This window comes from Ranitomeya imitator, chromosome 1, assembly GCF_032444005.1.
Source record: "Ranitomeya imitator isolate aRanImi1 chromosome 1, aRanImi1.pri, whole genome shotgun sequence".
In the NCBI taxonomy this organism is placed as follows: Eukaryota; Metazoa; Chordata; class Amphibia; order Anura; family Dendrobatidae; genus Ranitomeya; species Ranitomeya imitator.
The window spans coordinates 505,272,220-505,296,053 of NC_091282.1; the positions used below are offsets into that span (position 1 = coordinate 505,272,220).

General features: G+C 43.3%; 1 pseudogene; it reads right to left on the reverse strand.

Moving 5' to 3' along the window:
- LOC138675225 (atrial natriuretic peptide receptor 2-like) overlaps positions 1 to 23,834 on the reverse strand; it is a 153,027-nt pseudogene that overhangs the window by 39,907 nt on the left and 89,286 nt on the right.

The following is a 23,834-nucleotide window of genomic DNA, read 5'->3' on the forward strand; positions in this document are numbered from 1 at the left end:
CACAGTGCTTCCAGGACAACTCCACTCCCAGGAGCCTCCAACACTGACCTTCCAGGACCTACAGCACACAGGCTACTCAGTGCCAAAGCCCAATCATGTGCTATTCAGGAATTCCCAGGAATTCCAACACAGGCTTCCAGGGCCTTGCACTTGGACCATTCAGATCCAAACACAGGAACATGTGACCCACACCCTGGTCACGTTATATACCTTTTAACCACTCCCCTGGGTGGGAGTGTGGATGTGTGGCTCGTTTGTCCCGCCCATCTCACATAACTAGCCTAGTAAGTCTCCCTTCATAACTATACAAACTCTTGAGGGACTACAGGTCCCAGAACAACAACACTGCATCAGACTTACCACGCAGACTCCCTCTGCGACACATATCGGCCACTCACAACACTGCCAGTCACTGTTTCATCACATTTATGCCTCCAAGCGCATCTTGAAGCACACACACAGCGCCCCGTAGCTGTAACGTGGGTCACTGCACCACTATATATATAATGAGACACATATATATATGTATCCTAATATTTCATAGAGAGATAGATGGCAGAAAAGCCGGTAATTGAATTGTCGGCTTCTGCATAATCATTGCAGAAGCCGACAGAATATGAGACATGGTTTACAAACAGTAAACCATTGCATATCCAAAGACATACTGATAGGAATTCTAGATTGTGAGCCCAATCGGGGACAGTGATGATAATGTGTGCAAACTGTAAAGCGCTGTGGAATATGTTAGCGCTATATAAAAATAAAGATTATTATTATTATTATTATCCATTAGATTTTTATATGTCCCTCACTAATGTTAGTAGTGTGTGTGTGTGTGTGTAAAATTTGGTAGCTGGCATGGGCTCCTGCGCAATTTTCTCCGATAGAGAGGGAAAACCAATAACTGAGGGCAGATATTAATAGCCTAGAGAGGGTCCATGGTTATTGCCCCCCTCACCCCCCCCGGCTAAAAACATCTGCCCCCAGCCACCACAGAAAAGGCACTAAAATCCCACATCATAGATATCACTGAAAGAAATATTCCAGTTGTAAATCTTTATTCATTACATAGTGGAATGTGTTGAGAACAAGAAAACCTAAACATGATCAAGATAAATCACAACTAATATCCCACATAGGTCTGAGTTGGAATAATGCTCAAAATCAAAGTGGAAAATGAAGTTACAGGCTGATTGAACTTCAGTGGAAATGCCTCAAGACAAGGAAATTATGCTCAGTAGTGTCTGTGTGGCCTCCTCGTGCCTATATGACCTCCCTACAAAGCCTGGGCATGCTCCTGATTAGGCTGCGGATGGTCTCCTGAGGGATCTCCTCCCAGACCTGGACTTAAGCATCTGCCAACTCATGGACAATCTGTGGTACAACGTGAGGTTGGTGAATGGTGCGAGACATGATGTCCCAGATGTGTTCAATCGGATTCAGGTATGGGGAACGGGCCAGCCAGTCCATAGCTTCAATGCCTTCATCTTGCAGGAACTGCTGACACATTCCAGCCACATGAGGTCTGGCATTGTCCTGCAATGGGAGGTACCCATGGCCAATCGCACCAGGATATGGTCTCACAAGGGGTCTGAGGATCTCATCTCGGTACCTAATGGCAGTCAGGCAACTTCTGATGAGCACTTAGAGGGCTGTGCGGCCCTCTAAAGAAATGCCACCCCACACCATTACTGACCCCTTGCCATACCGGTCATGCTGAAGGATGTTGCAGGCAGCAGATCGCTCTCCATGGCGTCTCCAGACTCTGTCACGTCTGTCACATGTGCTCAGTGTGAACCTGCTTTCATCTGTGAAGAGCACAGGGCGCCAGTGGTGAAATTGCCAATCCTGGTGTTCTGTGGCAAATGCCAAGCGTACTGCATGGTCTTGGGCTGTGAGCACAACCCCCATCTGTGGACGTCAGGCGCTCAGACCATCCTCATGGAGTCGGTTTCTAACCGTTTGTGCAGACACATGCACAATTGTGGCCTGCTGGAGGTCATTTTGCAGGGCTCTGTGTTGTGAATTCTGTGGTCGAGCTCCCTCCTGTGGTCACAAGTGGTACTGCGGCTTCTGAGTTTCCTTCCTCAGGTGATGAGGTTAAGTCGTTAGGTGCTGCTCTATTTAACTCCACCTAGTGCTTTGATCCTGGCCTCCAGTCAATGTTCTAGTATTGGTCTTGCTTCCTCCTGGATCGTTCCTGTGGCCTGTCTGCTCAGCATAAGCTAAGTTCTGCTTGTGTTATTTTTGTTTGCTTTATTTTCTGTCCAGCTTGCTTTATTGTTTTTTCTTGCTTGCTGGAAGCTCTGAGACGCAGAGGGAGCACCTCCGTACCGTTAGTCGGTGCGGAGGGTCTTTTTGCCCCTCTACGTGGTTGTTTTGTAGGTTTTTGTGTTGACCGCAAAGCTATCTTTCCTATCCTCGGTCTATTCAGTAAGTCGGGCCTCGCTTTGCTAAATCTATTTCATCTCTGTGTTTGTACTTTCATCTTAACTCACAGTCATTATATGTGGGGGGCTGCCTTTTCCTTTGGGGAATTTCTCTGAGGCAAGGTAGGCTTATTTTTCTATCTTCAGGCCTAGCTAGTTTCTCAGGCTGTGCTGAGTTGCATAGGGAGCGTTAGGTGCAATCCACGGCTACCTCTATTGTGGTGTGATAGGATTAGGGATTGCGGTCAGCAGAGTTCCCACGTCTCAGAGCTCGTCCTATGTTTTTTGCTTATTGTCAGGTCACTTTGTGTGCTCTGAACTTCAAGGTCCATTGTGGTTCTGAATTACCTATTCATAACAGCTCTGGCAGTGCTCATCCTGTTCCTCCTTGCACAAAGGCTGAGGTAGCTGTCCTGCTGCTGGCTTGTTGCCCTCCTATGGCCCCTCCACATCTCCTGGTGTACTGGCCTGTCTCGGGGTAGCACCTCTAGCCTCTGGACACTACGCTTGCAGGCACAGCAAACCTTCTTGCCACAGCTCCCATTGTTGTGCCAACCTGGATGAGCTGCACTACCTGAGCCACTTGTGTGGGTTGTAGAGTCCTCCTCATGCTACCACTAGTGTGAAAGCACAACCAATATTCAAAAGTGACCAAAACATCAGCCAGAAAGCATTGGTACTGAGATGTGGTCTGTGGTCCCCACCTACAGAACCACTGCTTTATTGAGTGTGTCTTGATAATTGCCAATAATTTCCATCTGTTGTCTATTCCATTTGCACAACAGCATGTGAAATTGATTGTCAAAAAGTGTTGCTTCCTAAGTGGGCAGTTTGATTTCATTTCACAGAAGTTTGATTTACTTAGAGCTATTTTCTGTTGTTTAAGTGTTCCTTTTATTTTTTTGAGCAGTGCATACACAGTGCAGACCAAAAGTTTGGACACACCTTCTCATTTAAAGATTTTTCTGTATTGTCATGACTATGAAAATTGCACATTCACACTGAAGGCATTAAAACTATGAATTAACACATGTGGAATTATATACTTAACAAAAAAGTGTGAAACGACTGAAATTATGTCTTATATTCTAGGTTCTTCAAAGTAGCCACCTTTTGCTTTGAAGACTGCTTTGCACACTCTTGGCATTCTCTTGATGAGCTTCAAGAGGTAGTCACTGGGAATGGTCTTCCAACAATCTTGAAGGAGTTCTTAGAGATGCTTAGCACTTGTTGGCCCTTTTGCCTTTAGTCTGCGGTCCAGCTCACCCCAAACCATCTCGATTGGGCTCAGGTCTGGTGACTGTGGAGGCCAGGTCATCTGGCGTAGCACCCCATCACTCTCCTTCTTGGTCAAATAGCCCTTACACAGCCTGGAGGTGAGTTTGTGGTCATTGTTCTGTTGAAAAATAAATGATGCACCAACTAAACGTAAACCGGATGGAATAGCATGCCACTGCAAGATGCTGTGGTAGCCATGCTGGTTCAGTATGCCTTCAGTTTTGAATAAATCCCCAACAGTGTCACCAGTAAAGCACCCCCACATCATCACACCTCCTCCATGCTTCACGGTGGGAACCAGACATGTAGAGTCCATCCGTTCAGCTTTTCTGCTTCGCACAAAGATACGGTGGTTGGAACCAAAGATCTCAAATTTGGACTCATCAGACCAAAGCACAGATTTCCACTGGTCTAATGTCCATTCCTTGTGTTCTTTAGCCCAAACAAGTCTCTTCTGCTTGTTGCCTATCCTTAGCAGTGGTTTCCTAGCAGCTATTTTACCATGAAGGCCTGCTGCACAAAGTCTCTTCTTATCAGTTGTTGTAGAGATGTGTCTGCTGCTAGAACTCTGTGTGGCATTGACCTGGTCTCTAATCTGAGCTGCTGTTAACCTGAGATTTCTGAGTCTGGTGACTCGGATAAACTTATCCTCAGAAGCAGAGGTGACTCTTGGTCTTCCTTTCCTGGGGTGGTCCTCATGTGAGCCAGTTTCTTTGTAGCACTTGATGGTTTTTGCCACTGCACTTGGGGACACTTCCAAAGTTTTCTCAACTTTGTGGACTGACTGACCTTCATTTCTTAAAGTAATGATGGCCACTCGTTTTTCTTTACTTAGCTGCTTTTTTCTTGCCATAATACAAATTCTAACAGTCTATTCAGTAGGACTATCAGCTGTGTATCCACCAGACTTCTGCACAACACCACTGATGGTCCCAACCCCATTTATAAGGCAAGAAATGCCACTTATTAAACCTGACAGGGCACATATGTGAATTGAAAACCATTCAAACTACCTCTTGAAGCTCCTCAAGAGAATGCCAAGAGTGTGCAAAGCAGTGATCAAAGCAAAAGGTGGCTACTTTGAAAACCTAGAATATAAGACATAATTTCAGTTGTTTCCCACTTTTTTGTTAAGTATATAATTCCACATGTGTTAATTCATAGTTTTGATGCCTTCAGTGTGAATGTACAATATTCATAGTCATGAAAATACAAAAAAATCTTTAAATGAGAAGGTGTTTGTGTGTTTTGAAGAATATTTCGTTTTAAAACTATATGTAGTGATGAGCGAATATACTCGGTACTCGAGATTTCTGGAGAACGCTCGGGTGACCTCTGAGTATTTTTTTAGTACTCAGAGATTTAGTTTTCTGTGCTGCAGCTGAATGATCTACATTAGCCAGCCTGAGTATATGTGGGGGTTGCTTGGTTGCTAGGGAATCCCCACATGTACTTATGCTGGCTAACAGATGTAAGTCATTCAGCTGCGGTGCTGAAAACTAAATCTCCGAGCACTAAAAAATACTTGGAGGACCCCTGAGTGTTCTCCAGAAATCTCGAGAACCGAGTATATTAGCTCATCACTATGTGTAAATGATAGCGAACTGCTGTATGTAAAAGCTCATGTTAACATCGCATTGCACACGGATTGCACATGGATGTCATACGGATGTTGCGATAAAAAATCGTATTGATCTCACATAACACTCGCATTACAATCGCATATTTTTCCTCCGTTTTTTCAGTCTGGGAATCGGACCGTTTTTTTTCTCGCAAATGGGTATGAGGCCTTAGGAGTGCTGTGATGCAAAATGGGAAATCTCTGGGGCTGATGAGAAGATCAGGCGTAGGGATAGTCCAAGTTGAATGCAAGCAGAGGCCTGACATGTACTGTGTACTGGAAGGTGCTGTGCCCAAAACTGCATGTTAGTGCAGCGCCCCAGAGTCCTGGTCATTGCAGTAATGTCGTTCTTCCACCAGGGGGGAGCGATGTTACGTCTGATGGCACCAAAGGAGTTCACCCTGCCAGGTATCACAGCCACACACACACTTCACACGCCAGCCACCAAGGGGAGCAAAAGGTTATATCTATTAGGCCACTCCTCACACTTGGGTAAAACTGGGGGTTTGGTTAGGAAGTTAGACAGTAGTCAGTAGGAGTTGAGAGTTGGAGCCAGGAGGAGGAGAGGAGCAGACTGGGCTCGGCCCAGGAAGGGAAAGAAGGACACGGAGCTGCGCCTGCAACCCGTGCAGCAGCCTCCTAAGAAAGGACAAGAAAGGAAGTGTGCCGTAGTGAGTGAGCACAGAAGTCATAGCAACAGGAGTAAAACACCAGTGCGAGACCAGCTAGGAGCAGGCTGCCTCCCACTGAGCGCAGATCCGGTAGCCGGAACACCGAGGGAGTAATAGACTCTACGCTTTACTTCAGAGACTGGCAGGACAGTCGATTCCAAGTTGGCTGCCTGACCTAAGACCCTAAGCAGACAAGGTGGCAATACGGAGGAGGGGCGACGCTAGGGTCCCTATAAAATAGCCTCAGGCCATCACCGTCATACGGGTTTGTCATATCCATCTGGGGGACAGAGAGAAGAGTAACCAGAGTGAGGACGCTATGGGAGCTAATGCACGTAGGGACCTACTACGTTACTGTGCGCAAGGGGAAGGCTACTGATTTCCACCTGAAAAGGGGGACTCTGGAATTGCCATCAGACCGGCCGGACTCTGCCTACCCTGTCATCTGGCACCCTGGACTGTGGATGCTGAAGCCTTCAATAAAGGTAAAGAGACTGCACCCATTGTGTCCTCATTATTTAAAGAGCCCTGCACCATCCACCATCACTATCTACACCTTTGTGAAGCCCTGGGGATATACTTCACCTGTGGGAAAGTATACCATCTAGCTGCCATTCCATCACCCCAGCAGACCCCCTAAGCAGCGTCGGTCACCCTGACCGAATACCACAGGTGGCATCACGAATACTACCGTTATCTACAAACTCTACCCTTTTATTCGGCGCCCCTCATAGGGCCACGGTCTGGGTCGGGCCACCGTGACATCCCAGCTGAGGGAACTGAAGCACCCGGCACCGAGTACCCCATTGCCCTTACGTGGGGGCGATCCATTAGAGACTGATGTACTTGAACTGTCTAGTAAAGTTGAACTTATTGTAACGAACCGTGTGTCACCTGATGTGTGTGTGGCTGGTCCGAGGTCTCCAGCCTAAAAGTGAGTGCAATGCAACATTGACACACTGACCACACACTGAAGACACACTGATGATAAAACCAGATATACGGACCACTTACTAATGATAAAACCAGATACACGGACCACACACTGATTACACACTGATGGTAAAAATGGAAACACAGATCACATACTGATGACACACTGATGATAAAACCAGATACACGGACCATATACTGGTGATAAAACCGGATACACTGACCACACACTGATGACACAATGATGGTAAAAATGGATACAAGGACCATACACTGATGACATACTGATGATGAAACTGGATACACAGACCATACACTGATGACACACTGATGGTAAAAATGGACACACGGACCACATACTGATACCATTTTTACACGTACATGTATAAATACAGAGGTGTGAAGGAGGCCTTAGAGAGAGTGTCTCTTGATCCAGAAGACCAGTCCTTTCCTGCTCATAGACCACCCATTGATTAACAATTTTATACTTTGCCAGAACGGCACTGCAGGGAAGCTGAACATTTGCAGCAAGGATTCCCCACAAATAACAGCTACCGTAATTGGTAGGGTTTCCCAGCAAACTAACATTTTATGATCATTGGATAGTCAGTCATGGAGAACTGAGTTTCTCTATCGTCACGTTACAAATATAGTTGAAGAAGCATAAGACACCTAATCCGAGAGCAGCATAATTCAGAGACAGAGACCCTGATTCCAGCAATGTGTCACTTACTGGGCTGAGTGCTTCAGTTTTTATAAAAATCACTGTTTGATTTGCCCTTTCCACCCACACTTCTGCTCTGGTAGGCTGGTGGTGTCTGTGTATTACGTGGCTTATCATCTGAATGGATACTAGAATATGCTACATTTTCTGCATCTGGTTGGCCACAACATCCGATCTTAGCACCTCCCCCTACTGGCTGTTTGCCTGAAGTTCAGAGCTCGGCTCCCATTTGACAGGGGCTGTCTGTGGCGAGACAAACTCTATGTATTATTGCATTACCATGCTGAAAATTGCTTCTAACAGTATTTTTATGTCAGTGTCCAGACTGAAGATCCATAGTAGTTAAGTAAGATTATTAATGGCAGTAGGGATGAAATATAGCCAGAGCATCTACTTAAAAGATCATTAATCTTATAATATTCCCTGCTGAAAGGATGTGTCCTTGTAAAACGTGCTTCTCTGACCTGGCTTACAGACATATTTCTTATAGTCTACTTCATTTTTATCGTGATTAAAAAGTATACAGTATGGCATTTTTCTAACCCCTTCATAACCGTTATAATAAATGAAATGTGGATTACATCTGCGCTGCTGCGACAAATAATAGATCCAGATATACTGTTAGGGTGTTCGGGTGGTTTATTGAACGCGTTTCGAAGCTCAAAGGCTTCTTCTTCAGGAAGTTTCCACACAAAGATATATCTTTGTGTGGAAACTTCCTGAAGAAGAAGCCTTTGAGCTTCGAAACGCGTTGAATAAACCACCCGAACACCCTAACAGTATATCTGGATCTATTATTTGTCGCAGCAGCGCAGATGTAATCCACATTTCATTAATTATAACGGTACTGAGAGGTCGCAACGCCGACCTGTGGATCTGCAGCAGCTGACAACTACACGCTTGTACTGTGTACTACCAGGTGAGCAGTTCTCTTACAATTGATTAAGAACAATCCTGGGGATAAGACCCTATTTGCGCTTTTTTTGTCTCCTATCTTTCAATTCTAACCCCTTCATGACATATGACATTATTTCATCAGCTGACAAGTGGCACTAACAGCCGCGGGTGGAATTGCAATCCACGCGTGGCTGTTAACATGTTCAATGCCCCTGTCAATCTCTGACATGATCACACCAGAAGCACGTCACTAGTTTCACACATTGATGCCCCTGTCACATGACTGTGGGGCATCGATGGGTTGGCATGACAACTCAGGGTCTGCAGGAGACCACTGTGGTTGTCATTGCCGGCCTGCTATGTGTGCCGCCGACGCTCACAGCAGATGATCAATTCTGCTACACATAGTAGGGTCGAAGATCGCAGCTTCAAGTCTCCTAACGAGACTATTGAAGCAAGTATAAAGTATAAAAAAATGTTTTAAAAAATATTTAAAAATTTAAGAAATAACACCGGTCAAATCACTCACTTTTGCCCCATTCAAAATAAAACAATTAAAAAGAAAATACACATATTTCGGATCGCAAAAGATCAGAATCACCCGATCTATCAAAATATACAAATAATTATACTGTTTGCAAACGGCATAACGAGAAAAAAAAAACAGAATTGTTTTTTTTTGGTCACCGCAACATTGCAATAAAATGCAATAGTGGGCGATCAAAACATCATATCTACCCCAAAATGGTATCAATAAAATGTCTGCTTGGTGAGCAAAATAAAAGGTCTTACCCAGCACCAGATCGCGAAAAATGGAGACGCTACCGATATCGGAAAATGGTGCCATTTTTTGAAACAAACAATTCTCCTTTCACCACTGAAATAAAAAAGGTTTAGCATTAATTGAAATGGTAAAAAAAATCCAAACAACTTTTGTGGAAATGCACTTTTTTGGCAATTTCACTGCACTTGGAATTTTTTTACGGTTTTCCAATACACTATATGTTAAACTCAATGGTATCATTCAAAAGTACAACTCCTCTCGCAAAAAAACAAGCCTTAACATGGCCACATTGATGGAAAAATAAAAAAGTTATGGCTCTGGGAAGAAAGGGAGTGAAAAACGAAAAATGACCGAGAGGTAAAAAGGCTAATTTATTTTTAATATAATAAGACTTCTTTGAGTTTGTAAACGAGTACTGGATAATCTGAACATTTGTATTATTTAAACTTGAACTGCAGAAATTTGATAAAAAAAAAAATCTGAAATAGCCCCTTAAAGGGAACCTGTCACAAGGTTTTCCCAACATAAATTATAGCCACCACCTTTGAGGCCTCTTTTACAGTATTCTATTAAACTGTATATAAGTCCCTAATCCCCTCTGCATAGCAGAAAAAATATGTTTTATTTTCCTCAATATACAGTGCGGTCCGGTCCGATGGGCATCGCTGGTCTTGATTCACAATCATCGTCCTACTGCTTGCTTCATATGGACAAGATATCCTGCATCATCCACACAGTTGCTCCCAATTCGGCTCCTGCCAGGCTGAGAGCAGAGCAAAGTACTGTAGTGCACATGCGCCAAATTTATTTCTTGGTCATCGGCGTTCTTTGGCCTCTCCCGGCACATGTGCATTACAATACTTACAGCAGAGTACAGAGAAGTAAGCTTGCAGAAGAGCGTGATTGGGGCACACTGTGTGGATGAAGTAGGGTGTAGGGTGCGTCGTCCAAGCAGGAAAGCAGGACGACAGCAATTATGACGAGAGAGGAGGCGCCAGATCAAGGCCAGCGACATCCATCGAACCAGACACTGTCGTATGTGGGGATAATAGAAGGGGATTAAGAACTTACAGCCTACAAGAATACTGTAAAAGAGGTCCTAAAGGTGGTGGTCGTACCGTATATAGGGAGAAATTGGTAACAGGTTCCTTTTAATCTACAACGTGCATTATATACTGTGAGTCTTCCCTTACCTTTTCGTGAATTTAGTCAATGAGTGCAATAGTATCACAAAATCATGTTCTTTTTTTAAGCCGGTGACATCACCGCACTTATCCCACATTCTATGTTGAGCCAAAAGGAAGGACACATCTGTATCATGCTCTTGTCTTTTTCTACATATTTAACCCCTTAGTGACAGAGCCAATTTGGTACTTAATTACCGAGCCAATTTTTACAATTCTGATCACTGTCACTTTATGAGGTTATAACTCTGGAATGCTTTAACGGATCCCACTGATTCTGAAACTGTTTTTTTGGGACATATTGTACTGCATGTTAGTGGTAACATTTCTTCGATATTACTTGCGATTATTTATGAAAAAAATGGAAATATGTCAAAAAAATTTAAAATGATGCAATTTTCAAATTTTGTATTTTATGCCCTTAAATCAGAGAGATATGTCACAAAAATAGTTAATAAATAACATTTCCCACATGTCTACTTTACAACAGCACAATTTTGGAAACAAAATTTTTTTTTGTTAGGGAGTTATAAGGGTTAAAAGTTGACCAGCAATTTCTCATTTTTACAACACCATTTTTTTTTAGGGACCACATCACATTTGAAGTCATTTTGAGGGGTCTATATGATAGAAAATAACAAAGTGTGACACCATTCTAAAAACTGCACCCCTCAAGCTGCTCAAAACCACATTCAAGAAGTTTATTAACCCTTTACGTGCTTCACAGGAACTTAAACAATGTGGAAGGAAAAATGAACATTTAACTTTTTTTTGCAAACATTTTAATTAAGAACCATTTTTTTTTTATTTTCACATGTGTAAAAACAGAAATGTAACCATAAATTTTGTTATACAATTTCTCCTGAACACGCCAATACCCCATATGTGGGGGTAAACCACTTTTTGGGCGCACCGCAGAGCTTGGAAGTGAAGGAGCGCCGTTTTACTTTTTCAATATAGAATTGGCTGGAATTGAGATCGGACGCCATGTTGCGTTTGGAGAGCCCCTGATGTGCCTAAACAGTAGAAACCCTCCACAAATGACCCCATTTTGGAAACTAGACCCCCCAAGGAACTTATCTAGATGTGTGGTGAGAACTTTGAATGCCCAAGTGCTTCACAAAAGTTTAGAATGCAGAGTCGTGAAAATAAAAAATATTTTTTTTCCACAAAAAAGATATTGTAGCCCCCAAGTTTTTATTTTCACAAGGGTAACAGGAGAAATTGGACCACTAAAGTTGTTGTCCAATTTATCCCAAGTACGCTGATGCCCCATATGTGGGGGTAAACCTCTGTTTGGGCGCATGGCAGAGCTCAGAAGGGAGGGAGCACCATTTGACTTTTTGAGCGCAAAATTGGCAGTCGTGTTTGGAGACCCCCTGATGTACCTAATCAGTGGAAACCCCCCAATTCTAACTCCAACCCTAACCCCAACACACCCCTAACCCTAATCCCAACCCGATCCATAATCCTAATCACAACCCTAACGATAATCACAACACTTTCCCCAAAACAACCCTAATGTCAACCCTAACCATAACCCTAATCAAAACCCTAAATCCAACACACCCCTAATCCTAATCTCAACTCTAACCTCAAACCTAACCCTAATCCCAATACACCCCTAATCCCAACCCTAACCTTAACCCTAATCCCAAACCTATCCCTAATCCCAAGCGTAACCCTAATGCCAACCCTAACCCTAATACCAACCCTAATCCAAACCCTAACCCTAATCCCAACTCTAACCCTAACTTTAGCCGCAACCCTAGCCCTAACTTGAGCCCCAACCTTAGCCCTAACCCTAAATTTAGCCCCAACCCTAACCCTAGCCCTAATTTTAGCTCCAACCCTAGCCCTAACTTTAGCCCCAACCCTAACCCTAGCCCTAAGGCTACTTTCACACTTGCGTCATTTGGGATCCGTCGCAATCCGTCGTTTTGGACAAAACCTGCAAATGTGCCCGCAGGATGCGTTTTTTGCCTATAGACTTGTATCAACGGATCACGACGTGCACTGGATCAGTTGTGTTTTGGCGGACCGTCGGCACAAAAAAACGTTCAATGTAACTTTTTTTGTACATCGCGTCCGCCATTCCCGACCGCGCATGCGTGGCCGTAACTCCGCCCCCTCCTCCCCAGGACATAGATTGGGCAGCGGATGCGTTGAAAAACTGCATCCGCTGCCCACGTTGTGCACAATTTTCCCAACGTGCGTCGGTATGTCGGGCCAACGCATTGTGACGGCCCCGTACCAACACAAGTGTGAAAGAAGCCAAACCCTAAATTTAGCCCCAACCCTAACCCTATATTTAGCCCCAACCCTAACCCTAAATTTAGCCCTAACCCTAATTTTAACCCCAACTGCTTTCTCCTGCCGGCCGGCAGATGGCGACAGATGGTGGGCGCACTGCGCATGCGCCCGCCATTTTGTTTCCCAAAGAAGACGCCAGCGGCCAGGAGAAGAAGCAGGAGGACCCAGGGACATCGGTGAGTATAATAGGGTCCCTGAATCCCCCTATTTCTCTGTCTTCTGATGTGCAATCATATCAGAGGACAGAGAATTACACATCGCTTTTTTTTTTGCGACGCCGGTAAACAGTTAATTACCGGCAATCACAAAACAGGGGTCAGTATAACAGACCCCGATCATGTTCTTTGGGGTCTCGGCTACCCCCGGCAGCCGAGACCCCAAAGATCCTCCCGGCGCCGGCCGGCGGGCGCACTGCGCATGCGCCCGCCATTTTTTTTGCTGGAAAAAGATGGCGGCGCCCGTCGGGAGCCACGAGGAGCACCGGGGGAGACAGGTGAGTATCGGGGGGGCTATCGGGGACCCCTTTTCTCTGTCCTCTGATGTGCGATCACATCGGAGGACAGAGAAATTAAAAGGGAAAGCGCGTTTTTTTTGCGATCGCCGGTAAACGGTTAATTACCGGCGATCGCAAAAGCGGGGACGGTAAAAAAAACCCGAATCATGTTCCCTGGTGTCTCGGCTACCCCCAGCAGCCGATACCCCGGCGAAAATCGGACTCTGGGGGCGCTATTTACTTTTTCCACAGCGCCGTTAATTAACGGCACTGTGGTTTAAGTACCCTTAACTGTTGCCGTTAAAAGGCGTATCGGCGCTCGTTAACGGGTTAAATTTTTTTCTAAGTGCCTTCGGCACTACTCTGTTGAACAGTTGATTTGACAGACTATATTTGCCATATTGTTAAACTAGTATTTTACTCGGGTGGCAGAGACAATGTTCACATGAGAAAAAACATTTTAGAGTCAATGAAATTTTTTTTTAATGTCCCTGACCTTTTAGGAACCTCGAATGGACTTATGTTTAAAAAACCTGTTATACTGTAAATATAATCCTGTCTGTGGCCAGGGCCGGTTTTAGACAAAGTGGGGCCATGGGAAAAAGTTTAAAGTGGGGCCCAAAATGACCAACATATTGCACCATCACACAGAAACATTTCAGTTGTATTTACATGCGCTGAGTTCAGGCCATTAAATGAGCGGGATCGACAATATTGAAGTCCTGGCATCTTCACACTGGCTGAGAAAAATTGATGGGCTCAGAATGATAATTTACTGACTATCACATTTTTGTTCTTGATTTCTTTTAGTGTTTCTTAAAGCCAGAAAGTTGCCATTTGAAACGACTTTAATTTTGAGCCATGTCTGAGATCTGCTTTTTTTCTACAAAATTAAACAACTGAATGAACATCCTCCAAAGCCGGTGATTCCATAACTTTTGCCAGGGGTTGTATATACTAAGCTGCCTGCAGATCTGATACCATGTTATCCGCTTCTCATAATATCCACATAAACCATCCCTAGTATAGGTTATATTTTCTTATGAGTAGTAGAAATGCTTTAAATTTTACATGGTAGCTTTTTGGTCTTATTTTGTATGTGAATTCATTATTAAAATCCCACCTGAAAAATACTGTTGCACTGCTAAAACTCTGAGCTTGTGATGACTTTCCTTGTCTTAGGTCATCTGCAACTTGCTTTGGTAGCATACCTTGACAAAGAATAGCAAGTAATTTGCATTAAATACTGCTGAAAGTATTTCATAATGTAATTTCACATAATTCATTCACATTTATGAATTACAGTGGCTTGCAAAAGTATTCACCCCCTTGCTTTTTGGTACATTACAACATGTGTTTAAATATTTTGCAATCCAATTTGTGTGTGATGCATCAGCACTAAATAGTCTGGTGAAGTGAAAAATATCTAAGCATCAATTAAATTTATGGGATCAAATAACTAAAAATTGGCATGTGCATATAAATTCACCTCTTTTGCTAAGAAGCCCCTAAAAATTTCTGGTGCAGGCAATTATCTTCAGAAAGGCCGGACTCACCCTAAATGTATGAAAAATCGATCCGATTCTCCCTGCCAAGAGTCGCATGAGTGTAATGCAAGTGTCATGCGAGTACAATCCGATTTTTCACATCTAGCATCCGATTTACATCCAAGTGCAGTGCGATTGCTCTCCGATTGCAATGCAATTTTAACATGGGCTTTTCCATACAGCAATTCTCTATGTCATTTACACATCGTTTTCAAAGGAAATATCCTTCAAAACATATACACAGTATATACAGTGGGGCAAAAAAGTATTTAGTCAGTCAGCAATAGTGCAAGTTCCACCACTTAAAAAGATGAGAGGCGTCTGTAATTTACATCATAGGTAGACCTCAACTATGGGAGACAAACTGAGAAAAAAAATCCAGAAAATCACATTGTCTGTTTTTTTAACATTTTATTTGCATATTATGGTGGAAAATAAGTATTTGGTCAGAAACAAAATTTCATCTCAATACTTTGTAATATATCATTTGTTGGCAATGACAGAGGTCAAACGTTTTCTGTAAGTCTTCACAAGGTTGCCACACACTGTTGTTGGTATGTTGGCCCATTCCTCCATGCAAATCTCCTCTAGAGCAGTGATGTTTTTGGCTTTTCGCTTGGCAACACGGACTTTCAACTCCCTCCAAAGGTTTTCTATAGGGTTGAGATCTGGAGACTGGCTAGGCCACTCCAGGACCTTGAAATGCTTCATACGAAGACACTCCTTCATTGCCCTGGCAGTGTGCTTTGGATCATTGTCATGTTGAAAGACCCAGCCACGTTTCATCTTCAATGCCCTTGCTGATGGAAGGAGGTTTGCACTCAAAATCTCACGATACATGGCCCCATTCATTCTTTCATGTACCCGGATCAGTCGTCCTGGCCCCTTTGCAGAGAAACAGCCCCAAAGCATGATGTTTCCACCACCATGCTTTACAGTAGGTATGGTGTTTGATGGATGCAACTCAGTATTCTTTTTCCTCCAAACACGACAAATTGTGTTTCTACCAAACAGTTCCAGTTTGGTTTCATCAGACCATAGGACATTCTCCCAAAACTCCTCTGGATCATCCAAATGCTCTCTAGCAAACTTCAGACGGGCCCGGACATGTACTGGCTTAAGCAGTGGGACACGTCTGGCACTGCAGGATCTGAGTCCATGGTGGCGTAGTGTGTTACTTATGGTAGGCCTTGTTACATTGGTCCCAGCTCTCTGCAGTTCATTCACTAGGTCCCCCCGCGTGGTTCTGGGATTTTTGCTCACCGTTCTTGTGATCATTCTGACCCCACGGGGTGGGATTTTGCGTGGAGCCCCAGATCGAGGGAGATTATCAGTGGTCTTGTATGTCTTCCATTTTCTAATTATTGCTCCCACTGTTGATTTCTTCACTCCAAGCTGGTTGGCTATTGCAGATTCAGTCTTCCCAGCCTGGTGCAGGGCTACAATTTTGTTTCTGGTGTCCTTTGACAGCTCTTTGGTCTTCACCATAGTGGAGTTTGGAGTCAGACTGTTTGAGGGTGTGCACAGGTGTATTTTTATACTGATAACAAGTTTAAACAGGTGCCATTACTACAGGTAATGAGTGGAGGAAAGAGGAGACTCTTAAAGAAGAAGTTACAGGTCTGTGAGAGACAGAAATCTTGATTGTTTGTTTCTGACCAAATACTTATTTTCCACCATAATATGCAAAAAAAATGATAAAAAAACAGACAATGTGATTTTCTGGATTTGTTTTTCTCAGTTTGTCTCCCATAGTTGAGGTCTACCTATGATGTAAATTACAGACGCCTCTCATCTTTTTAAGTGGTGGAACTTGCACTATTGCTGACTGACTAAATACTTTTTTGCCCCACTGTATATATATATATAGAGAGAGAGAGAGAGAGAGAATAGACGTCTGCAATTCCAGTGCGTATACAGTATAATCACAGAGTGATGGGTTAGAATAGAATAGATAGAATAGATATATACACATAAAATACATAGATATATAGATGTCAGAGACACACATAATTTATGTATATATATTACATACATAGATAGAAGAAATGCCGGCAATTCATCTGCCGCGTACTGTAAAATCACTGCAGGAGCCGACAGCATACAAGAGATGGATTACATACAGTAAATACATAGAGAATAGATAGATGTATAGATGTCAGTGTCAAAAACAATTAGTGCAGTATGTGTGCAAATTACTGGACATGTACTTAATGAAAGACTATTTTTCGGAAAAAAAATGGCGTGGGCACCCGCGCAATTTTCGCAACCAGCAGAGGGAAAGACTGTGAATGGGGGCTGATGTTTATAGCCTGGGAAGGGGGCAATACCCATGGAGCGTCTGAGGCTATTAATACAAGCTCACAACTGTATACTTAGCCTTTACTGGCTATTAAAGTGATGGACCCTAAAAAAATGATGTAGGGTCCCCCTATAATTAATAACCAGCAAAGGCTATGCAGACAGCTGTGGACTAATATTAATAGACTAGAAAGGGGCCATGGATACTGGCCCCCAGGCTAAAAACATCAGCTCTCAGCCTCCCCAGAAAAGGCGCATCTCTAAGATGCCCCAATTCTGGCACTTAGCCTCACTCTTCCCACTTGCCCTGTTGTGGTGGCAAGTGGGGTGATAGTTGGGGGGGGGGGGTTGATGTCACCTTTGTGTTGTCAGGTGACATCAATATGACCCCTCTATTACTAATCCCATAGTCACATTGTAAGAAAATACAGACACTCAGAAAAAAGTCCTTTAATTGAAAGAATGACACAGACTCCTTTAATAATCTAAATTAAACCATACTTACGACTTTGCCCATTCCCCCGATGCACTCGTCATCTGTAAAAGAGTTTAAAAAAACAAACAACAATATTCCTCACCTTTCTGCAGAGATGGTGCTAATCCATTTGTCCCACGATGGGTCAAGCTCTGCTACATCAAAATGGCAAGCTGCATGGTTGCATGATGCGACCATGCAGCCTGTCATCCAGCAGACACTGAGCACCGTGTGCTCAGTGTCTCTCTGTGAACTCCTATTACCTATCTGATGGCACCGCGAGCGTGAGAAAGTTCTCCTGCTCACGATGCATTCAGACAGGTCCTGCGAGTTCACAGCCAGTGAACTCACTTCACCTTTCTGACGTGAGCGCAAGCGCAGTGGAAAATTTTCTCTACAAAGTACTGACTTTAGGTGTGTGAATAGTTATGCACACTGAAGTTTTCAGTTACTTTGTCCTATTTGTTGTTTGCTTGACAAGAAAAATAAATGTTCACAGTTTTAGGCATGTTCTTTATATGAACTATTGCAAACTCTCAAAACTAACCAGTGAAATTCCAGGTTGTGAGGTAGAAAAACACAAAATAGGGGGGTGAATACTTTTGCTAGCCACTGTATATGTCATGGTACCAACTGGTATGTATCTGCGTTGATATGCTACTATTTGTAAATGTACTCAAATGATATGTGCTCAAATCAATATGTGATTGAAGAAGACTTTCATTCTGGCACTATTTACCAATCAGCTAAGTGAGAGGGCCATGTCTCCTTCATTGTCTAACCTAGCATAGTCCAATATGTTGGGTCCTCGCTGTGCCTTGGCATTGTAACTCAGTCTCATTCACATGAACTGTTACCCCTTTATACAGCTGATGAGTCTCAACCTTATTATTTGAATATTAAAAGGGGTTGTCCAGTACTGGACAACCCTTTCTTTAATGCTAAAGTGTCACAGATATGGGTTAAAACTCATACTCACCTACTACGGGCAGCACGGTGGCTCAGTGGATAGCACTGCAGCCTTGCAGCGCTGGGGTCCTGGGTTCGAATCCCACCCAGGACAACATCTGCAAAGAGTTTGTATGTTCTCTCCGTGTTTGCGTGGGTTTCCTCCGGGCACTCCGGTTTCCTCCCACATTCCAAAGACAGGGATTCTAGATTGTGAGCCCCATTGGGGACAGCGATGATAATGTGTGCAAATTGTAAAGCGCTGCGGAATATGTTAGCGCTATATAAAAATAAAGATTATTTATTATTATTTATTTATTTACTATACTAGTGTCCTTTTGAGAGGTATGTGTTGTTTTTTATATTATCTGACACACTTCAGCATTTTAGACAAGTTGTCCAGCAGTGGAAAACCCATTAATCCCATTAAAACCTATTAACCTCAGAAAAAACAACATTTTCTGCTAGCTTTCACACAAGTCTAAGTCAATGATTAACTATCCAGGCCCTTCATTCACACAGCTACATTTAATGCAGTTCTGCTCTTTGGTGAGACTCAAGGGCCCCAGACCCCCACATATGACACAATGAAGATTTTAAGGATGGGTCGTAAATTTATATTTTGGGAAAATAACTTTATCATGTGACAGAAAATCATCAAAAATCACTGCAGTTATAGTAATGTAATTTGAAAATCAGCAGTGAAGTTAAATAAGCTTATCAAAAAGAAAAGATATATTCACTTACTGTATAGAAGACGGTCTGTTTTTTGTTTTTCATGCATTAGATCTTGTGTTCGCTCTGCAACTAACAGCTCCAGATGTTTACTATATTTTTCCATCTAATGCAAAGAATAAAAATAATTACATTATTTTATTCATTCACCGGTTTAAAGGGGTTTAATGGCGGGCTACTAGTAAAACAAAATTAGTTGTCAGAATGTAAAATAATGAATTATTAGCATACTTTAATCATTTTGGTTTCACATCTTCTACCACCATTTTTATTTCAACACAGGCAAAAAGGTTCCTACTTTCCTATTTATGAGTCATATATGTGAAGGGAACTAACTTTCCGGTTCATGAGCTAAGCCAGCCGCCTTCTTTGTCACTGCATCAGCCAGGATATAGAAGGGGCTGAGTTAGCTCATGAAATGACTTTTCTATTTTTTATTTTAAATAAAACTTTTTTTTTTATTCCACCAGATAAGCACTTAACAACTAACAATATCTAGATCTTCCTTTGAAATGTTCTTTGACATTGCTCTGCATCAATTTTAAACCATTTGTCATCAACGTACAACAAATGAGATGGTGAAAAGATAATGACCTAAATACCTGTTCCATCTTGCTGGGCACATAGCAATTTTCCACACAATTTAACCAAAAATTTCAGACTGATGTCCTGTCCAACGAAATATATATACAGTGCAGACCAAAAGTTTGGACACACCTTCTCTTTTAAAGATTTTTCTGTATTTTCATGACTATGAAAATTGTACATTCACACTAAAGGCATCGAAACTATGAATTAACACATGTGGAATTATATACTTAACAAAAAACTGTGAAACAACTTCAATTATGTCTTATATTCTAGGTTCTTCAAAGTAGCCACCTTTTGCTTTGATGACTGCTTTGCACACTCTTGGCATTCTCTTGATGAGCTTCAAGAGGTAGTCACCGGGAATGGTCTTCCAACAATCTTAAAGGAGTTCCCAGAGATGCTTAGCACTTGTTGGCCCTTTTGCCTTCACTCTGTGGTCCAGCTCACCCCAAACCATCTCCAATGAATTCAGGTCTGGTGACTGTGGTGGCCAGGTCATCTGGCGTAGCACCCCATCACTCTCCTTTTTGGTCAAATAGCCCTTACACAGCCTGGAGGAGTGTTTAGGGTCATTGTCCTGTTGAAAAATAAATGATAGTCCAACTAAACGCAAACCGGATGGAATAGCATGCCACTGCAAGATGCTGTGGTAGCCATGCTGGTTCAGTATGCCTTCAATTTTGAATAAATCCCCAACATTGTCACCAGCAAAGCACCCCCACACCATCTCCTCCAAGCTTCACGGTGGGAACCAGGCATGTAGAGTCCATCCGTTCACCTTTTCTGCGTCGCACAAAGACACGGTGGTTGGAACCAAAGATCTCAAATTTGGACTCATCAGACCAAAGCACAGATTTCCACTGCTCTAATGTCCATTCCTTGTGTTCTTTAGCCAAAACAAGTCTCTTCTGCTTGTTGCCTGTCCTTAGCAGTGGTTTCCTAGCAGCAATTTTACAATGAAGGCCTGCTGCAAAAATTCTCCTCTTAACAGTTGTTGTAGAGATGTGTCTGCTGCTAGAACTCTGTGTGGCATTGACCTGGTCTTTAATCTGAGCTGCTGTTAACCTGCGATTTCTGAGGCTGGTGACTCAGATAAACTTATCCTCAGAAGCAGAGAAGACTCTTGGTCTTCCTTTCCTGGGCCGGTCCTCATGTGAGCCGTTTCTTTGTAGCGCTTGATGATTTTTGCCACTGCACTTGGGGACACTTTCAAAGCTTTCCCAATTTTTCGGACTTGACTGACCTTCATTTCTTAAAGTAAAGATGGCCACTCGTTTTTCCTTACTTAGCTGCTTTTTTCTTGCCATAATACAAATTCTAACAGTCTATTCAGTAAGACTATCAGCTGTGTATCCACCAGACTTCTGGACAACACAACGGATGGTCCCCACACCATTTATAAGGCAAGAAATCCCACTTAATAAACCTGACAGGGCACACCTGTGAAGTGAAAACCATTCCAGGTGACTACCTCTTGAAGCTCATCAAGAGAATGCCAAGAGTGTGCAAAGCAGTCTTCAAAGCAAAAGGTGGCTACTTTGAAGAACCTAGAATATAAGACATAATTTCAGTTGTTTCACACTTTTTTGTTAAGTATATAATTCCACGTGTTAATTCATAGTTTTGATGCCTTCAGTGTGAATGTACAATTTTCATAGTAATGGAAAATCTTTAAATGAGAAGGTGTGTCCAAACTTTTGGTCTGTACAGTATATATGAAAGTTGAAAAGCAGCAGTAGCAAGCAATAGGTGAAAAATGGTGCCAGACCTTCCAGGCATAGACCGATCCTCAATATAGTACAAAAAAGATGAAGGCAGCACTCCTTAGAAAAAATAGTGGTTTATTAGCACATATGGGTTCTTGCAACGTTTCAGCTCAAGGTGTGAGCCTTTATCAAGCAAAAGCTCACACCTTCAGCCGAAACGTCGCAGGAGCCCATACGGGCTAATAAACCACTATTTTTTAAAATAAGGAGTGCTGTCTTCATCTTTGTGGAATGCATGCGAAGATGCATGAAAGCTGTGACAAAATATTGATTTCTGATTTCTGAGAATCATGAGGTCAAAGGAACTGGCTCAGAAGCTCAGAGACAGAATTGTGGCAAGCCACAGATCTGACCAAGAATTTCTGCACTACTCAAGGTTCATAAGAGGGGCCTCCATAATCCTTAAATGGAAGAAGTTTGGGACTACCAGAAGAATTCCTAGACCTGGCCATCCAGCCAAACTGAGCAATCATCGGAGAAGAACCTTGGTGAGAGAGGTAAAGAAGAACCCCAAGATCACTGAGGCTGAGCTCCAGAGATGCAGTAAGGAGATGGGAGAAAGTTTCACAAAGTCAACGATCACAGCAGCCCTCCACCAGTTGGCCTTTATGGCAGAGTGGCCTGACGGAAGCCTCTCAGTGCAAGACATATGAAAGCCAGCATAGAGTTTGCTAAAAAATACATGAAGGACTCTCAGACTATGGGAAATAAGATTCTCTGGTCTGATGAGATGAAAATAGACCTTTTTGATGATAATTCTAAGCGGTATGTGTGGAGAAAACCAGGCACTGCTCTTCACCCGCCCAATCCAAACCCAACAGTGAAACATGGTGGTGGCAACATCATGCTATGGGGGTGTTTTTCAGGGACAGGATGACAGGTTGCCATTGAAGGAAACATGAATGTGGCCAAGTACAGAGATATCCTGGATGAAAACCTTGTCCAAAGTGCTCTGGACCTCAGACTTGGCCAAAGGTTCACCTTCCAACAAGACAATGACCCTAAGCACACAGCTGAAATACAAAGGAGTGGCTTCAGAACAACTCTGTGACCATTCTTGCCGGCCCAGCCAGAGCCCTTACCAAAACCAATTGAGCATCTCTGGAGGGACCTGAAAATGGCTGTCCACCAACGTTCAGCATCCAACCTGACAGAACTGGAGAGGATCTGCAAGGAAGAATTGCAGAGGATCCCTAAATCCACGTGTGAAAAACTTGTTGCATAATTCACAAGAAGACTCGTGGCTGTACTAGCTCAAAAGGGTGCTTCTACTCAATACTGAGCATAGGGTCTGAATACTTATGACCATGTGATACTTCAGTGTACATTCATGAGAAAAACATTTACTTTTTTGAATTTACCAAAAGACCGCAATAAATCAGAGTGGAAAATTTGAAGGGGTATCTTAGGTCTCGAGTTCCCGCTTCTGCACAGGGGGAATCTCGAGCCATCTCCGCTGCGGTCTCCCATTCTTATCCAGCCGCAGTGGAGTCTGCTCAGCAGGGACGTCGGTCCCAGCGTCTTGCTCACTCTCACTCTGTACAGAGAGTTACTGCTGCTTCTTCAGCTTCTGCCATTAAAGCCAGTGCTGGTCAGCAGCGAGCGGACTTCTCTGGGACTAAGTCCTTGTCTGCACACACTGAGCATGCCCAGGGCAAGATCTCCCGTTGGAGATCGAGGGTCATGTGCTCAGGCCCTGCAGCACATTCCATTGGTCCTCTTGGCAGGTCTTGGAAGGGCAAAGTTTCTGTGGCCACTTCCTGTGCTGCAACTATATAAACTGCACATGACCGCACGGCCATGCGCTAGTGTACATTTGCATACGTGTGTTTGTTGTGAGTGCAAGTCGTCCTTGGATACCCCTTCCCTATTGAATGTCTGTTCGCGGAAGGTGTATGGTTGCTATCTAGCGCCCGACTTATCCTACAGCACGAATCACACATTACAGCGTCCAGTTGCTGTGACCGCCAGTACGGCGCCGTGCACTTCCTCTGTGCTTTCCTTACCCAAGCCTGGGTGGTTAGTGGCGTTCGTCAGTGCGGCACCGCATGCACTCTTGTGCCCTAATATTGTTATTTAGCTTCTTTACACACCCAGTTGCGGTGTTGTGCCAGCAAGGGTCTAATCGGACTTCAATCCTAGTT